This window comes from Dermacentor variabilis, chromosome 8 (assembly GCF_050947875.1).
Source record: "Dermacentor variabilis isolate Ectoservices chromosome 8, ASM5094787v1, whole genome shotgun sequence".
NCBI lineage: Eukaryota > Metazoa > Arthropoda > Arachnida > Ixodida > Ixodidae > Dermacentor > Dermacentor variabilis.
The window spans coordinates 38,832,386-38,850,483 of record NC_134575.1 but is presented as its reverse complement, the minus strand read 5'-3'; the positions used below and the strand labels follow the sequence as shown (position 1 = coordinate 38,850,483).

Below are 18,098 nucleotides of genomic sequence, written 5' to 3'. Positions count from 1 at the left end.
GGTAGGCAGTAAGGCAGTAATATAAATTAGGAAGAGTAAAAGGCCCGAGAACGGTCCATTGCCGTTTACCGGAGGCGACAATTGAGTTAGGAGAATCACAGCAGTTTGCCGTGACCTACTGATTTTTATATCGTAAAAAAAAAAAAAAACTTAGTCCACTGAAGTATACGTTAGCGAATATATTAGGGGTTTTCAATTTTAGGAGAAGGAGGAGAGAGAGGGTGTCAAATGCTTTCTGAAAGTCAAGGAAGTTGCAATCTACGAAAGAGTCACGCTCAAGGACGTTAAAGAGGTCGTTCAGTTAAAAGAATAAGCTGGGTTTCACAAGAGTAATGTTGCCTGAAGCCGTGTAGGCGTGTACCAAAGAAGTTCTTACTTTCAAGCTAGATTACCAGATTGGAGTAGATTACATGCTCTAACAGCTTGCACAGAATGCTGCTTAATGCGATTGGTCTATAGTTTTGAGTGCTGGATAAGTCACCTTGCTTGGGACATGACCCCGCCCTCCCCACCTTCCAGTCGTCAGGGGGCTCAGGGCATCGCAAATGCTGAGTAAATATGTGGGACAAGGTTATTGATGAATATGTCCCAACGTGCTTCAGAAACACAGCGGTAATTTATTTCGTCGGTAACAGGCGAAGATGGCTTGAGTTCCTGTATTAATTTGGCAGTACCAAGTCAGTCAACCAAGATTAAATCCATCAGAGGAAAAAAGAAGTCACTATAAGCTTGGGGGGGATACATAATCAATCGTTCGAAAATGGGGCAAAAAAGAAAGAATTGCTTTTAAAGAACAATACGGCGCTGACTGCTTGGTATGATATCACCTTGCTCATCGCATAGCTGAATTTCCTGCTTTTTTAATCTACAACGTAACCTTCCCTGTCAAATCAACAAATTCTATGTAAATCGCTCCAGTCATTATCTCGTAAAGGCACTTCTGCGTTTTACATGTGTTTGAATAGGAAAATTGGTGTCGGCCCCGAGCTAAACGGTTCCTCTTAAATTTCGTGTTACGCTGTAACGTTCCTGAAATACCGGGAAGGAGACCGCAAAGTTGCTTGTTATATTTTAGGGAACTGAAGAGCCACGAGTAGACCTGTGATAATTACTGACTTAGTACCCTAAGATGAGGCTATATACATAGTTTGGGCGTTCCTCTCCAAATACATTGCAACGCAGAAATCGTGTTTATCAGCAAGCACAACATCGAATTTTATGACGTTTGTTGCATTAAGGAAAAATAAAAGTTAAAATCTAGTGACTCTACGAGGCAGATCTTCGAATTCACACTCTTTCTGAAAACGAAACTATAGAATTTACAACTCTGTAACTCAACAATGAAAAAAACGATATCACAATTCTGTAAACTGCACCTATAATAATATACGCAAAATGAAAGAAATTGATTGTTCCGAAATCTACCATTAAATCTTGAGAAAGGTTTTCGCAGAACATTTGTAAACACTGTAATAAATTGACTAAAGCTACAAATCCATATATCAGATTTCTCCGCTTGAGATGCTCTAGCGGGCGCTGTTTACATAAACCTTATATCTGCTTTTGATTCACAATCACGGATGTGTAAAATTCGTGCTTCTATTTGATTGTTTTTTTCTTAAACTCGCCGACTTGCTGTTTCTTCTTTTAATCTTGCCTCCAAGCGGCTGCCTCATCAAAGCGTTTCTGCGTTTTGCATGCATTCGAATAGGCGGCGTCGGAGTTGGTTGGGCCAGAGCTCACGCTTCCTCTTATCAGTAAATGCACAGCCTTATAGTTAACCTCTTCTGCCGCAGAAGCAGGCAGTGCATTCTGCAACTTCACAGCGCTACCCTGCAAAACAGCGTGCGAATCGCCCAAGCAAATTACTCGCTACATGCGATTTGAATCAGCAATGCGAAAGCTGGTTCTGTAGTACCGCATCAGGACAAACGACTCATTAAGTGACTTCCGCATTCTTAAGCCCTCAAAGATCTACGTTTTGTACACAGCGTCGCTTCAAAAACAATAAGTCGACGTTAAGGCACTAGTGAGTGAACGGGCAATAAAAGTCAGAAGCAACATTTATTAAGTGCCGAGCGCCTGTTGAGAAGTGAGACTTGCTCAGGCGCCGCAAATCTTTCCGAGCCTATATTTTCAAAGAAGCAAGCCTAATTACGTGACAAACCGACACCATTAGAAGACGAGGACTCGATATAACGGCGCAGCTATCATTTCAAAAAAAAAAAAATGACCAGTGGTCGAGCAATGAATGCCACTGGAGCCAGGGAACTATAGCCATGGAGGAAGGGTGGGCAGGCAACACAGTAAGAACGTGTCCCCCTCCCCAGAAATGTCTGTGCATCAGGACACCTAGCATAAGATGAGGCTCAAAAACACACGCCTACTCAGCCTCTCCCCCTTCCCTCCTAGGACAAGTGCGACCCCCCCCCCTCCCGCACACACACCGATAAACACATACACACACAAAAAAAATTCCTGACTATGCCACTGGCTGGAGCCAACATTTCGAAAAGTGGAGCCTTGTCTTCGTCAGGGCTTCACATCGTACAGTGCAGCTGCAGGAGACGAATCGATGTTTTGCGACATTCACGGGCCAACCAATGGTCGCAAGGAAAAAAAAAAGTTGAGTCACCAACGCTTGCGAGAATACTCTGAAAAACTGCGGCGAAACTCGTGTAGCAAAACGGCGATAGTACCGCGGGGTTGGTAGGGCATCGCCCAGGTGCACAGAAGAAAGCGCACTGGTGGAAGCAGCATGTGGCATTTGATATATGTGCGAGCACACACACACACACACACACACACACACACACACACACACACACACACACACACACACACACACACACACACACACACACACACACACACACACACACACACACACACACACACACACACACGCACACACACACACACACACACGGCGTCAACGTAAGGACACGAAAAAAGAAGGAGACGCGCGAGCTGCAATCAGGGTCAGAGAAGAAATGTGGAACCATTATTCATGCTTTCATCTTCCGCTTTGTTTTTATTCCTTGAGCTACTTTCGCTACAAAATGGGCCCAAATGCATCCGACCAACCCGTTCCACGCGGGGTTTTCGTTCACGCGGCTCGGCTACACGCTCATCTCGAGCCAATTTCGGCCGGCTTACTTGAAACACAGTCGCGCCAGCCGGCAAGCTATAGTAGACGACAAGACCAAAACGAGTCAACGTCGTTGGAATCTCGCGGCGCCGTCTGCAATTCTTTCGTCTGCTACTGGTGTGCGCGCCTCGTATAGCAGACGATTAGCCGAGAGACCATGTTATTACGAAGGCGGAGTTAATTACTTCTCCTTTCTGTAACAGAACAGACCGGGGTACAGTGGGCACCAGAAAACTCTGCGCCCGGTTCTGCCGCAGCAGCCCTTGGTATATATACCCCCATCAGCGTAACGCGTTTCTTTTTTCTCTTTTACTTGTAGACCTAATACTAGCCTAGGCGAAAATTAATCAGATCGCTGACGTCGCTAAGGCGACAGATTCAATAAATTCTACGTCTCGAATATGCGATTAATTTAACGATGTTGTGTACAGCCAGACAGACGAAGCGAAGCTGCTGTACCTGGTATAGTTTCCATCGCAGTACAAGCAAAAAAAAGAAAGAAAGAGGAGGACACGCATTTATAAGGCTTCCTGCAGCCGCTTCCAGGTTGTGGGTCAGGACGCCAAAAGTAAAGATGACCAAACGCGGACATTTTTCACTAGTCGGCATTTATACATGCAGCAGACACGTCCTACCCCTTCAGGTTATGCTCGTTCACAAACCGTAAATCAACAGAAGACTGGAAGCGTTCAATAAATATACCTCACGCGCTATATACGCTAATGGAGATCTGGGTTACAATTCACGCCGAAGAATGAACAAACGCCGGAAGTAATTCTACTGTCCGCGTCCAATTTACTGTACCTGATAACGAACCGCGTAACTGCCTTTATTCCTGTTCATTTTCTGGCATGTGCTAAGCCTAACCACACGCGACCTTTCCTGCAGTGCTATTCGCGACCATCGCATGCCATCGGGACGAAGTACGTACAATTTATCATCGTTCGTGTAGTTCTTATCAAAAGATTCGAAGCCACTAGGCGTGAGGTGAACCTATCATCGTCCAGTGTATGCACCGTACTAAGCATCTATATGCAACTGCAATTGATCCGAACCCTCAAAGGTGGGAGCGAACGGCTTCTCGCTCTTTTGAGCGTCACAGCACAAGGCATGCTAGGAAATTCCTCGCATAGTTGAATTTAAGGAGTCTCTAGATTCCCTATATATTTACTGGACAGTGCTTTGTATTCTTGCATGCTTGTCATTTTGATTATGTAGAATCTATAGACTTGACATGGACGTCAAAACTTTTCGACAAGCCCAGTTGTCCATTCTGGTTCACTATATGTAGTACACAGGTTTTCCCGAACGCGTTCGTGCCAAGTCTGCAGACATTGCTCGACTAAGAGCGCGAGACCGAACGTCCTCGTGCTGTCTACAGTCACTCTGCACACAGTGCAAAGTGAAAGGCGATAACTTCGACATGCGTGACTGATTTCACAGAATGACGTAAAAAGGGGGTTCAGCTCGTCGAACGCATAATTTACGTATGACGGTAACTATTAGAGCTACAGCGATATATGTAAGGAAAAAGTTTAAACGTGTAAATTCCATTTACATCGATAGCTGTTGTATATAGGCTCGATTACCCTGCGTTGTTTTGACGTCTGCCTCGTCGTCCGTCCGTGCCGCCCCTGAAGTCCCAGAAAAATCCTCTGCGTGAAAATTGCAAACAAACAAAAAATTCTCATCGCGCCGCGAGCATATCAACTTACGACCAACAGATTGGCTGCACGCGACTGTATCTGTACGGCACTCTGCCGGCCACACAGCAGCGGAGGCTATAGCTATCCTAAAGGAGCGCAACCATGCACGCCAGCAGCCACCATGATTGGCTAGCGCCAGCTCAATATCTGTGCATCGGATAGAGCTACAGCGTCTGCACATTTTTTTCGCGTTATATCACACCGCCACCCCATGCTGTTACGGAGGCGGTCCTAAATTAAGTTTCTTTTTCTTTCTTCTAAACGTAATGACAATGACTGAGGGTATCTACTTCGTCTTCATTAGTCTTCTTCTTCTTCTTCTAGCGCTCGGCTTCTTCTCATCTTCACTGGATGGCGCTGACGTCGTCTTGTTTTCTTCAAGCGTAGCGCGAGGCCTGTTAATGGGGTAACCCAACTATAAATTGGAGAAGAGCCGAGCACGAATCCAGCAGCAAGAAGGTAAACGGTTGTTTCACTATAGACCAGCGGCCAAGTGCCGAGGTGGAAAAAAAAGCAGAGTTTTTTTTTTTTTTACGCTTCTCCACCAGGGGGCGCTTGTGAATTGTGCGGCCATCTTTGAATGTTGTAGCGCGTAGCATCGCGTTATTGTGTGAATTTTTCTCAATTTATTTTCTTCTTTCTCCTCTTATTCCCTTTATCCCTTTCCCCAGGACAGGGTAGCCAGCCGGTACTTAGACTGGCTAACCTCCCTGTCTTTCCTCCCCTTTTGCCTCTCTCTCTGTTCGTGTGTGCGTAGGACTATGTGCTGTGCATTTTTGGCTGTATGACGTTGTTTCTGTTCCTCATCTAACTGCATATATATTTTTTCATTTATTTATTGATTTGCGGATACAATGAAAAAAAGGAAAGAAAAACGATGAAACGTGCTCTACTAGCCATGTGCTAGAAATATGGCGTGAACGCCAATCTAGAAAGCTCTAATTATCGGACACTCAACATGGCATTCCTGCGCGTTATCATGCCACGGCGCCACATATGAGTGGCTATCGAATAGGTCACATGGTTCAACCTAAAATGACAACTTTTGGTCCGAGAAAAAGAAGGGGGGGGGGGGGTGCAACTGTTTTGTGAACGTAATGTTTCTTGACAACAGAGAACGGAAAGGAGGCGGTTCGATGCAGGGCTTTACTACTAAATATTTACAGCATAAAACGCAAGAGTATTCGAGGGTATATCGGACAAACGACTTTTCAAACACAACCAAAAGAAGGCGCAAAAGAAAAATTAAACTTTGCGGCTTTCCACACAGTGTGAATAGCCTCTGGACAAATTCAGGAAACCGGGCAACCAATTTCCATCCTTGCTGGCAGGAACTCCTCATTGGTGCTACATCTGTTATAGATGTAGGGACACACAGAGCTAGTGTTTGCAGCTTCGCGTTCTATGTGCCGACCGGTACGGCACACCATCCCAGTTCATGAAACTTCTCCCAGCGCCGATTTAAACGTGTTCGTTACTCTGCAGGCCATGGCATAGCACCTAAATTCATTGCAGCTTTCACGCCCATAATCGCTTTCTGAAACGCTGGCTGTCGGCTTTCGTCTGCTACCGTCTTGCATGTCGTCTGCTAGCGACTACATTGAACGGAGCACTTCAGTCGTGTCATCCAGTCGTTCATTCTCCAAAGTAAGAAACTGGCCTTCGGGTCACTGTGCAGTTCCTTGATGCAGCACCCGCACGGCAAAATAACGATGCCACACACGGCGTAAAGCGAAACTCGCAAGAGTGCAGACGACGTGCTCGCTGAAAGTGACAAGAAGCCAGCAGACGACACCGGGCGTCTGCTACCGATACAGCCAACTATCGAAAGTTTGACAGCCCGCGTAGAAGGGCGCGAAAGCGGCGATAAAGTTTTCACGTCCGCGTCCCTAACGAAACGCAAGGTCAGTAGACGGGCAGATTGCGGAAGTTTTACGAACCAGTTGCACTGCATTTCCCGGGCGCCACGGCGCGAAAAATTAAAACGCCTCCCTGCCGCACGTCTGTAGCGAAAGCGGGCGCACGAACAAAATTAAGGGACACGGATAAGGGGGCTTCCGAGACGGCGTAGCGGTCAGTCTCCCATGCCGGTGCACTGCCGCAGTGTTCCTTTCCGGGAACGATTAACGCTACATTGTGCTCGGCAGTCTCAGTGAAACCGGAGGCACTGGGCTTCGCACGCGCGCGTTTTACGCGCGCGCTGTAGCAGGCGCCATCTGCCGGTGGAGATAGCAGCTCTCCCATCGAAAATCGCGTGCACCGTCGAAGAAGGATGTACAGTCATGTGGGAAGACACGGAGAGGAGACAAAGATACCGCTCTGACGCGGTCGCGGTTTAATGGCGACCGTACAAGCCGCGCATTTAGCGTGGCTCGCTGTTTACTGCGTTATAAAACGGCCGTCGAACGTGCTTCGTTTGCATGACCTTAGCAGGTGTGGCTCGACGAACGCCCCCGAATAGTAGTACACTTTTAGGACGATCTCGCCGGTCCGCTCTGGAGTGTCGACGTCCTGAATAGGAAGAGTTAGCAAATATGAGTGTACAATGTCTTTACGGTTGAAGGTGGGAACAATTCAGTACCGCTGATAATTAACGCAGGTGATACATCCCTCTCGGTCACGGGCTCCGACGTTCCAACAAGCTATAGATGGCAAGCTCACGTTAAAACCACTTCTGACGCACAGAACGCATACCGGTGAGCAAAGACTGATAACGCGTGCAATGGGTGCGACAAGCGAATAAAGAACAATAGCACAACAGATTGAGCTTTTTTTCCTCATGTCCGGTTTGCGAAAGGCCTCACTGAGAACGCTGCATGCTCTGATCGGAAATACGTCCAAGGTGGGATAGTATAGCTGTGCCCGGATTCTGTATTCACAAACGGTCCTCGACGATCTGTCTCGGACTGCAGCGAACACATAGGTCAGCACTTACACCTGAAGTAGACAGAGCACTTCAAGCACGTGCTCCTCGGCAAAGAGCCAGTTGTGAAGTTCGCTTCAACTAGGCCCCGATGGTGCCTGGTAAGCTAAATTTTACCTCAGAAATCGCCGAAGGTTGTTATCGAAGCACATGGCCCACTGTACACAGCGGGTACGCCAGTGCAATATATATTTTTGGGATTGAAGTGCAGTGTCGAGTGGGAGGACGTTTAAGCACTGTAATGGTTGGGGTAGGGCATGAAATAGATGGTAGCTGGCCCATGCCGTCGTCCAACTTTTCCACGCTGAGGATGATGTTGAAGGGAGAGACTTGTTCTCATCGAGAACGAGGAATATGGGATTTATTTACAGTATCTACATGGATAACGTTACAGTTCACCAGTCTAGCATGACTGGAAGAGAATGCACACTCAGCAGCCGCGCCATGGCTGCTTATAAACACTCTGTCCTCCCTAGATCCCTAGGTAAAGGAAAACGGCCGTTCAAACGTCGACCAATTCGGAGCGTCCAAAGTCATCGTAGCCGACCCGCCTTTGAGGGGGAGGGTTTACACACTCACTTCCGCACAGGTTTCTCTAACCACACCGAGGTGAGTTGGTTCTCGCAGGCACGGTGCTGCCCCGAGCAGGCGCCTCTTTATCCAAGAGTTGATTCTGCAGACAGCGACCGCCGCGTCTGTCCATTGACTGACGACTTCTAAGCTGTGTGAGACGGCGCCGCAAAATATCTTCCAGGAGCTCCCCTGCTCCAAACAGACCATGACGGTGTCGGCGTAGACACTAACAATACTTGCTCCGCCGACTGCGTCTAGACATCTCGGCGCCATTCCGTTGGGAACGTGGCGCATTGTCCTCCTTACAAAACGAATTGCCGCCGCAGCCATGGTGGCGCTGATCGGCTGGGGACTGGCGTATTGTCGTCCCTTCACAGCGAGTCGTCGCAGCAGGCATGGTGGCGCCTTTCCGACGGTCGCTTCCCCGATGATCACCAGCCCCCGCCGGTCGAACGTAACAGCAGATCCTTGTAGGCCTCCCGAAAGTTGGGGAGGGGGGATATTTCAACTCTTAAGTTAGTATAAACATCTGCACAAAACCGCTGTAAGTTCAGATCGAACAAAGCTGGGTGCAGCTACCAGTGTTAAAGAAAAATAGCGTAAGCTTTCTACAGGTCGTCTGCAGACGGTCTTATGGACTTCTATAGCCTTGCCCTTTTCACTGTATATAATGCCTCTATGCAGTCTATAGACGAAGGTCGTTAGCAAGACTGTTTTCCTTTGGAATATTGTGGTATACCGAATTCGTAGCGCTCCCTTCGCAAAGAAGCAACGCCTACATAGAGATTAGCCGAACAAAAATGCGAGGTCATATACTACCCACATGCTGTCTCTAGGCAATGTATAGCCTTCACAGAAAAATATCTATATGATTTTTTGCATTGCCTATAAATACCCTTTGCAATGGTTGCGTCTTTTCGTTTGGTGTGATTACATTACACAATGTTCTTTTCTTTCCCGCGATTTACGACCAGTGCGTGCACTGTTGAATAATGGCGCTCTTAAGTGTGAATAAGGGAGTAAATAAGTATACAACTCACATCTCTACACCTTTCTCGGCTGTAAGGATGTGAGTTACAGACCGATTTGCACCCTTTTTCACTTTTAAGGATCTATATTATGTTACAGTGTAGATAAACCGGCGTATTTGTTCCTTATTACTACTTATTTCACTATACTGTGGCTTATCCCATCCTTACGCCTCTGTTTGAGTGTAAGGTTGTGAGTTACAGACAGATTTAGGCCATCTTTATTTTTAAGGGTGTACATTATTTTACGGTGTGGAGTGCATTAAGCTAGATCAGGTTGGGTTAACTATAGGTTATGTTCTGTCGGGCTACTTTAGGTTAGGTTCGGGTACTTATAAACCGTCATACGACATTCATTCAGTTCTTGTTCAGAAAAGAAAACTCGAACACAGACACCCCGACCACGACCTCATAGCTACGGCGACGAAAAAACTTGGCTAACTTTCAGTCTCCTTCGCTGGCGCTAACGACGCGAATAATCGGCTAATTTTCTTCCTGTCAATTTTTAAGGTGTAATACAACATGTTAACTACTCGGTTTGAGACTTGCGAGCGGCACCACCGTTTCAGTCGTTGATTTCGCGTTACCTGCTTCAACACGACTGCTTGCTTTCGAGCAAGCAAAGCTCACGGAAGGAAGATGAACTGCCTTCGTCGCAAGCCTCATGAACGATGAGTTATTACGTAGTGCAGAACGAAAAGAAAAAGGAAAAAGAATAATAGCCTCTATCACGCACACCTATTTAGTGCTCTCTTCGCAGTTCCTAATGAAGCCGTCGCGCTTAACGTAATGTGCGCGATAAGCACGGAAAACACCTTTCTCCCAACCCTTCTCGCTTCCCGTAATGGATTGCGGTTTGAGCGCGTTAGAGAAAAAATGGGCAGCCGCGCGAAGATTCGCTAACGCAACCGTTCCGGGCCGCTTATCGCCGCAGCATCAAACTGATTTTAGGCAGAGATAGGGACGGAAAGGAGGGCCGTATAGAGGTCCGTCGCGTCTCCGGATACGCACGTTCCACGAATTTACGTCTCACTTACACAACAAGAGGAATAGAGGGCTGGTTAGGCACGGGGGTAGAAAGATTTACTGTAACGTTCACGCCACGGCGCTGTTACGCGGTAGGTATGTGGGCATGGCTGCATCCGATAATAGAGGGCACCAAAAGAATGCAAGAAAGTTGTTGCAGACGGGTGAAATACAACGAAAGCACGCCAAGGGTCCAGCACAAATAGAAGAGGCGTTGCCGGAGCTATCTTTCAACATCGCAACACGAGGTAATAAAAGTATGCCCCCGCTACTGACGACGGAATGAGATTGGAGGAGAAACTGCGGAAGGACGCAAGAGATAAGCGATTGAACGGAGTGCGACGCATAACACTCATGATGCAGCGCGTGTTCGGATGCACAGCGGTAGGCGGAGGGTGCATGTACTTATACGCGCTCCGTGGCCAAGAGTCATAAATACGACGCTCCTTGTACTGCTTTTACGAGGGAATCACGTTTTCATTACACAACGGCCTGCTGGTGACCACGTGGCCCTCCGACGCTCTATCGTTAAATCTGCACAGGATTCTAGAAGGTATTACGGGTGTAGTGAGGTGGCGGCGTAGCTGATAATGAATGGTGTCGCGTTTCGACGTTCCTTGAAGACGTGCATGTAGATTGTATAGTCAAGTGAACATCGCATTCTTCATGTGCCACAAGCAGGACAATGTTCTTTTTTCTCTGTTTCTTTTTCAATACCAGAAAGAAGCAGTTTGTGCCAGCGCGTCGTCTGCCATGCCCTCGACAGCAGAAGGCATGCGAGTGACGCCGTCTGCTTTGGAGACAAACACTACCGCCGCGTACCTTGAAGAGTCTTCTTTAGGTGTCCTTCAGCAGAAGGCAGAGAAACATCGTCTTCTTTGGAAAGAAATTAAGACTTGGACCGCAATTTTGAAGCACCTTCTAATATGTCCTTTACAACATAAGGCAGAGCGATGCCGTCTGCTAAGCGTATATATAGTCCGCTTAGGAAGAAGAAACATTTGTTTGCTCGCTGTTTATAGCAGAAGATGACGAGACGGCGCGGGCGGATACTTTGCTGTAAAGCACGGTGGACTGGCATAAGCTATGCCTACTGAAGCGCTCATGCCAGCGCTATAGCTTTTACAGAGGTGCACGGAATTGTCTGGATTGTGCGCACCCCATGTCTGTGATTCTCTTTTTGTTGTTCCCTATGCACTTCACGCACTCTTTCTCCTCCTCCCCCCCCCCTCTTCAGGCAAGCGTCGTTAGCGTGTTCAAGTGCGAGCGCATTTGGGAGCTCTATGGGGAGAGAAGACAAGCTTAATAAAAATAAAATAACCACTGCCTTTCGCGACGAGATCGGTTTCCGCGTTGCTCGCTAATCCCCCGCACTTCATGGCTTTCACTGCCGCTTGTGAGCTCGCTTATTTGTTTATTGCTATTGTGATTTTTTTACGTCTTCCTGTCTGTTGGATAGCCGCACAAACGACGTGGGGCGTCTGAAAGCGAAAGCGTGTTCGGTTTTACGAGGCCCGTGCTCCTGTGGCGAGGTGATGGGCCGCGGTAAATTGGACCGTGCCAGAAGCGCGTTTCTTGCGCCTTTACTGTCATTTTTGGTGCTTCGCGCGGTTAGGCTTAAGCGAGATGACGCGAAGGTGCGGTTCCGTTCGCTTTATTTAGAAGTTGCGGGAGGACGATGCCGTCGCCGCTACAAAGCATAAAGCGTGGCATCCGAGATCAGGCGGCTCGCGTCGCTCGTAGACAGATCTCGGAGGCTATGTGTGAAAGAAGGAAGAAGTTTATGCGAGCGCGTCGTCTGCCATGCCCTCGACAGCAGAAAGCATGCGAGTGACGTCGTCTGCTTTGGAAGGAAACAATTTGACTGCGCGTTTTGCAGCATCTGCTTAGGTGTCCCATTTAACAGAGGGGACCTCAGCGTCGTCTGCTTTGGAGACAAACACTACCACCGCTTCTTTTGAAAAGTCTTCTTATAGGTGTCCTATACAACAACATTCCTAGACGGAACTCCAGAGCTGCGAGCGTTCAGCTACCGTGGTAATCATGCCCAGTAGGTGGATATGTCTAATGTTAGTGCTTGCGCCTTGAACCATTCTTGTGGCATTATTTCTTACGGTTTACGCTTCTAAAGCTACTAGCAGAAATAAACTTCCAAATGCGTGAATGCAACAAACCTCTGCGCACATCACTGATTACTGAGAATTGTTTCGCTTATGACGAAATATTTTGTTGGAAATAATGAGTTTGCAAAGCCACAAAGTCAATTTTCTGAAGCCACTTTAGGCAAATCCGTGCCCTATGCATAATTTCAATGCAGCTCCCGTAGACACAAGCGTCACATTTTCCTCTAGCGATTTTTCCATGAAACTCAACGCTACGAATCCCGCAAGAAGCAATTGGAAGGTTTCCCCTGTTGGAATTTCCTTCAAGCGAACTTTTCCGTTCCGTTGAGTTCTGTACCAATACCGGAGGTTATATTTGCATCGTGTGAGCCATACTATACCCCCTTTCAAACGGCCATGCAAGAAAAAAGCCCTGCCATTTCAGCCTTCTGCTGTCACAGTGTTGACTTCTCCGAAGCCGCAGACAACCTTGTCATCCTTTACTGGATATTTTACTTCAGTCGAAAGAATAAACGCTCTGAATATGTATTTATTTCCGTGGCAGAGCTTTCTTCAAGCAATTCCCGAAGCTTGTCGCGACCGTTTTTCGATAATTTCATCTATATTTTTGGACTACGAACAATTTTGGCTTAGCGAAGCACGAGGTCGACGCTAAATGAAATGCGTTGGAAACAAAACCGAGATATATGAAATAAGTGATTTCAAATCAACAGCTATGTATATACATGCTCGCATATTCCTTGCCCAGTGTGCAGGGTAAGGGAAGTATAAGCTTCAAAGCAGGCTTTACGAAAGTTCGTTCGTCTCACCCGAGACGTGATCTGGTCCGGTGGAACGCCTGCAACCTCCTCGGCCGCCTGTCATTCAAAGTCCGCGCACGAAAAGGGCTTCACCTGAGCGTCGGTATGCCCGAGTCGACGCGGCAAACCGCAACCACATAGACGCGGGCACATTTCCCAAATGGAGTCCCGTAATTGAGGCGTCCCGATAAGTGAAAAAGGCGCTTCACGTGAGCGGCGAGCGTGAACGCCAATCACAGGTTTCTCCTCCTCCACCCCACGATCCACTCGGAGGGATAATCAATCGGGAGCATAATAGATCTACGAAGGGGGCGAAAGTTTCGTAATCTTGAGCGTCGTCTGCTGCAGCTCTTCGGTCGTCGTACGCATCCGCTCGTCTGCTTCTTCTGCAGGCACGTCGCTGTGACGCAATCGCCGCACGACGTTGTGTGCATCGTCTGCTCGGAGGAACTGAGGAAATCGTCTGTTCGACTCAAGTGCACCGGCGCCGCTTTCTCGTGCGTGGTGGCCTAAGGAGCCCCGGCCAGCCGGCAACTTCAGTTTCGTACTCGTCGAAAGCGTGCTGAGAAATACTCAAGCCGCGCATGCGCACGCGTGTTCCCTTGCCTTTTTACGCATTAGACACGGGGCGATGAAGATGGGCGCCCAGCAGAAATCGAACTCGCACAGCTTTCACCCCTCCAACCGCTTTTATTTTTTTTTCTTGCGTTCTTTATTTGCTTCTTTGTGGTGTCTGCAAGGACGAGTCCGTTCCCTATCGTCTGTCGAGTGTTGCCGTTCAAAACCGCTAGGGGTCGTCGGTTCATCCTGGCATCGTGACACACGTACGCATGCGTGAGAATGGAAAATGGTTGCTTATACAGGCTGCAGGATCCTTTCTCCTTTCATACCTCCGCACACTTTTCTTTTTTTCTTTTTCCCGCGCCGCTGATTCAACGAGCAGCGGTTTCTTGCAGCGATGGCTCAATAGGCCCCTGCGTGGGCAACTCGCCGAATGTTGTGCGCGGCGCCAAACCAGTCTGTAATTTGCCTCCGAAATTGAGAACCTATACGCAGCTTACTGCCTGGCGCGAAGCACGGGTTACACGGCATCGTTGGTGCCTTCGGGACGTAACTGCGTAGTTGTGCAATACCGCAGAGCGCTCTGGCGAGACCGGGTGTCGTACTACATCAACGCGCTCGCTCCTGACGATGTGAAAGCAGGGAAGGAACTTGCGATAGGAAATTCACCCGTGAAACGGGAAGACTTGCATCCGTGGTGTGCCCTTCGCAACGTTGTAAATGCACTGCTGCGTTTCGGCACAACGATGCCCATTCTCTCCTCCGACGCTGGGGCATGACAAGAAAGTTACGCTGAAAGTGAAAGCGCGAGGCTGTATGTATTGACTATTCCAAGATGGCGGAGCGAAGGCAACGGAAACAGAGTGACAGACAGTGTTCGCTTCTGATTATCCGACTCAGTGAGTGAGTGAGTGAGTGAGTGAGTGAGTGAGTGAGTGAGTGAGTGAGTGAGTGAGTGAGTGAGTGAGTGAGTGAGTGAGTGAGTGAGTGAGTGAGTGAGTGAGCTAGCGAGCGAGAGAGCGAACGCGGCGGGGGAGGGGGGGGTGGAGAGATATCGTCTGAGTGAGCGGGTGATTATGTGAGTGACTGATTATGGGTGAAGATTGAGCGAGTGAGCGAAAAGAGAAGAGAGTGATTGTGTGATGGAGCGGGTGACTGAGTAGCAGGTGGTGCCTAAAATATTTAACAATGTCCAGAATGTGCAAAACGTCTGCCACTAGATACGGCATGATATATGCATTCAAGTTTACTTAGACCTATCAAGTCGCAACTTCATATCTTTCTTCGTTCGAATGCCTCCAAGAGTGTTTCTCAGTGAAATATGTCACGGCTCAGCGCACGCAGAGGTATCCTTGGCATTGATAAATTACATTTGAACAAACTACTTCACTGTAAAGGTACCAGCTCAAAATTAGCAGAAAACGTGTTTCTTCAACTTGATATTTATTAACTTCGGCATTCACGCTTCAGCTGTATCATTTAAGAAAAAAGCAGGACAAAGTGAAGTCATTTTGCAGCCTATACTTAGAATCGAGAAGTTGTCCTCAAATGATCGAAACTATTTATTTACACCATTAAGACGATGATGGAGACGTAGACGAAAAGCCTTTGGCAGGCTTGGCGTGGGACACAGCAATAAAAAGAACAATTCTGTAGGTAAAGTTTAAAAAAATATATCTTAAAACTTGCACTCGAAGGTTGATTGTACATGCAAAAGCAAGCAGAAATCACTCTCCAATAGTACAATTTCATTGCACGAATTTACTAGAGAGGGCAGTCGATAAGAAGTCATTTGTCGAACATAATTCTTGCATATTTTCGGTATAAGCCAATCTCCAGCTGTTCGGTAATCGTATGTGCACGTCTTAGGCTTTAAATTGGATAGCTTAACAAGAAAGGTATTTTGCTTAACGCTAAATTTATATCTTTTAAGACGAAGCTATAGCTCGGGCCCAACTCCGATGCGGCCTATTCAAATACACGTAAAACGCAAGAACGCTTTTCTGAGATAACCCCTAGACCGATTTTATTGAAATTTGTTGCGTTTGAGAGAGAAAGTTAAATTCCAGTGACTGTTGGAAGCGCAATTTTGATGTAGGGCCTGAATGTTGCTAAATATATTTTAAAATATTGACAAGTTCTAAAAGGACATACGCACGAAGTTTACAAATTAATAGCTCTGCGTCAAGAACAGATATCACGGTTCTCTAAACGGCATCTATTAGATCATTACCAGCGGACAAATTCGATGTGTCAATTTATATCTTACCTAAATTTGTTACGTTGTGTGCAAGGGTTCTGCAAAAGCTGTATTTATATGTTACTGAACTTTTTTTTAGATTCATGTATAACATATCGATTCTGTCTGCTTTAGGTGTACTATCATATGCGATTCACAGAATTGTGATATCGTTTCTTATTGCCGAGTTAGAGAGTTGTAAACTTGATAGTTTCGTTTATTGAAAATTTACTATTTTTGCGAATCTTCAATACGAAATTGACGATCTAAAAAAAAATTCGAAACCAGCAGTAACTAGATTTTAAGTTTTTTCTTTTAAATGCAACAAATCTCGTCAAATTTGGTGCAGTGATTGCCGAGAAAAACGAATTCTCCTTTTACACGCACTTATAGGAGCACCCGAGCTAAAGTTTCCTCTCAAGCAGCACATTATGGCATAATTCTGTAATGTGTATTATGTTAAGTGTTTCAAAAATAGGTTTGGAGGGGGAATCAAACGCAGTATTGGCAATCAGTGCGCGCAGCTCGTTTTTCGATTGCATATTGTTTCTTTAGTGTTGGAAAAAGTAGTGCCCCACACTAAAGAACAATAGTTAATAACAGAGTAATACAATATAATATATATAGTAGCTTTTCGATACACTCAGGAAATAAATTTCTACACTTTGAGAGGATCCCTACTGCTCTTGAAATTTTTAGTGCGACAGAATCAACATGATCATTCCACTATAGGCGTTCCTCAGAGAAAACACCTAAGCTCTTAACAGATCCTATTTTTAAGAACAGTAGCATGAAATTCAATAACTTTGTTCCGGGATCTAAAAAAAAACCAGATTTATCTCTTATTTGTATTGATAGGGAGCGATTTACAGAGGGACCAACGGTGCAGCAAGCGTAGACAATCATCGGCTTTGAATGTCTGACACGCATGTTCGTCTAAAAAATAGGCCAGTATCGTCTGAATGTACGACGAATGTAGTTTTATCGCTAATGTTAACAATGTCGTTAACGTATAAGTTAAAAAATAGTGGCTCTAATATGCTACCCCGAGGAACACCTACAGCAACAAATATAGCTTTAGTATCCGAGCATTGCTCATTGACTGCTACCCGTTGATGACTCTTAATGTACATTCCAAACCATTTTTGTGGCCGATTATGGCAATATATACGGCAACACCGTATATATATATATATATACGGTGTCCACTTAGCGATACCTTCCGAAGTAAAAAAACATTACTTAAATTCCGGGGTTTTACGTGCCAAACCCAGGATGATGGTTAATAGGCACGCCGTAGTGGGGGACTCCGAATTAAACTCAGCCATCTAAGGTCCTTCAACGTGCACCCAATGCAGGCGCACACGTGACACGGGTGTTTTTGCACTTAACCCCCCTAACTAACGCTAGCTAAGTTCAGATAGAAACTTAGCTTGCGTCTAACGGTAGGAACATTCCTATAGAACATTTCAATTAGATACGAAAGTTCATCCCGAGAGGCCCGCCCTGACGTCGTCAACATTATCGCGGCGTCATGAAAAAGAGTAAAATTTGCTGACGTCATTCAGCAATAGGGCTAGGTATGACGACGTTGTTCATTGAAAAAATAACAGAGGGATGCGTGCGTTTCGTCTGTCTTCGCTTGCGTGCGTCAGCCGCATCGATCGCAGAAACGCAGATCTGGCCGACGTATCATGACGTCAAAGCCGAACCAAAATGGTGTGCAGAAACAGGTATTATAGTGAATTATTTAGAGCATTCTGACCCAGTCAATATTTCTCATATGGTTTAAAAAGTTTGTACTTTTCATTCAACGCAAGAAAGATGACAAGCCACAAACGTAAGTCCGTTGCTTCTTTAAAGGTACGCGCCCCGACAGCGGTAGCCGAGACGTTGAGCGTGAGAAAGTTCGCGAATAACTTCATAAGAGGAAGGCGCACTAACAAGGTCTAACCCAAATTAGAGCGC

At 46.6% G+C, this 18,098-nt stretch overlaps 1 long non-coding RNA gene across 1 annotated transcript in view; it reads right to left on the bottom strand.

Moving 5' to 3' along the window:
• The window catches only part of LOC142590071 (uncharacterized), a 218,381-nt gene that overhangs the window by 153,922 nt on the left and 46,361 nt on the right, over positions 1 to 18,098 (bottom strand). The gene's annotated exons all lie outside the window — the stretch shown is intronic.